Here is a 1,722-nt window from a genome sequence, read left to right on the forward strand (position 1 = left end):
AAGAGGAAATTTAGAAATCCAAGTGGCTCAAACTCTGTCATCTTTAACCTGAGCTGTGTCCGAGGAATTTTGGTCTGATTAGTGTGTAAACACAAACATAAATCCCACAAGTTCAAGCATTATATATCACGCCCTGGGAAACGTGGTCCCTTTGGCTGAACGCTCCCTCTGTCCTTCTCCAGGGTCAAAGGCTGCACGACTCAGCAAAATGCCAACAATTGTTGAACAAGAGACTTCAAATGAACGGGTTCTGTGCTCGTAAATGAGACCTGGATACAGTTTTTTAAAGGTGACCCCTGGCTGAGGGGGGGGGGACAGGTGGGGGGACAGGCCAGGCGGGTTAGAGGCTCAGGGCATCTGCTGTGGTGGAGGGAGCCTCAGCTTTGGAGCGAGAAGGTGTTAGGGTGGAAATGAGATCTGGGCCCTCGGGGGAGGCGGGAGCTGGAGATGTGAGCGAGGACACCCACGCCCTTCGCACAGATGCGGCAGGAGGGCTGGGTGTGCGAAGAACAGAGAGCGGCCCGGGGCCTCCCCAGCTTCACTGGGGGGTGGGGGGGGATGACTCTGCTGGAAGGGGAAACCAGCTGGGGCAGGAGGGAGCCCAGGCAGGAGCCCAGGCCTGGGGCAGGAGGGATGCCACAGGGAACAAGGCAGAAGGCACCCCCACCCGCGGCGTCCCCTCTGGACAGATGCCCCCGGGACCAAGGACAGGTCTGGGACTACAAGGAGGGGCTGCCACAGACTCAGGACTCCTGGAAGGAGACAGGGCGCTACCCCCCAGGGGCCGGGGGGCTGAATTAGACACCTGCCCAGCAACGTGCCAAGGGAGCTTGTCAAGGTCACAACCTCTCCCATCAAGGTCACAACCCCTCCCCTCAAGGTCGGAACCTCCCCGCCCAGGCCTTCCAGAACCCTCTCCCACAATGGAGGCCCCTCCGTGTCTTTGCAGACCAAGAGGCCAAGGGGGGGGGCGGGGGCCTGCTCCTCGGCTGCTGCCGCCTGAGGAAATGGCTCAGAAAGCAGCTCTGAGGCAGGTGCGGGCCCCCAGCAGCCAGAACCCGGGACCTCGGAGCAAAAGCAAGTGGCCACGTGTCTGCGAGGAGACGGCCAAGCAGGGTGTAGGGACCGAAGGAGGGCTGGCTGCGGGGACTCCATCTCGATCAACGGCAAGCCCATGGGACACCATTCGGAAGCAAGTGATGGATTAGGGAGCGTCCGTCAGCTGACGGGGCGGGGCTGCGGAGAGGCAGGAGCCTGGGGCTGCTTTGGGGAGAGATTAGGGGGGCAGGGGCTGGATGACCCCTGAGGTCAGGGCAGCAGCTGCGTGCTCCCTCCTGAATGAAGGCGCCAACTCGACCGCATTTACCTAACAGACTAAAGCAACAGTGGGGGGAACTCGCTTCCCGGGTGGGCCGGGCCCCTGCACCTCCTTATCTGGTGGGCACGTGCGCGCGCAGTGGGGATGGGAGCCTGCAGTGGGGAAGGCACGCGCAGTGGGGATGGGCGCGCGCAGTGGGGATGGGCACGCACAGTGGGGAAGGCGCGCGCAGTGGGGATGGGCAGGTGCAGTGGGGATGGGCACGCGCAGTGGGGAAGGCGCGCGCAGTGGGGATGGGAGCCTGCAGTGGGGAAGGCACACGCAGTGGGGAAGGCACGCGCAGTGGGGAAGGCGCGCGCAGTGGGGATGGGCACGCGCAGTGGGGAAGGCACGCGCAGTGGGGA

At 63.3% G+C, this 1,722-nt stretch overlaps 1 protein-coding gene across 1 annotated transcript in view; it reads right to left on the bottom strand.

Moving 5' to 3' along the window:
- LOC102767621 (SH3 and multiple ankyrin repeat domains protein 1) overlaps nt 1-1,722 on the bottom strand; it is a 13,321-nt gene that overhangs the window by 7,160 nt on the left and 4,439 nt on the right. The window lies entirely within an intron of this gene.

This window comes from Myotis davidii, unplaced genomic scaffold (genome assembly GCF_000327345.1).
Source record: "Myotis davidii unplaced genomic scaffold, ASM32734v1 scaffold3211, whole genome shotgun sequence".
NCBI lineage: Eukaryota > Metazoa > Chordata > Mammalia > Chiroptera > Vespertilionidae > Myotis > Myotis davidii.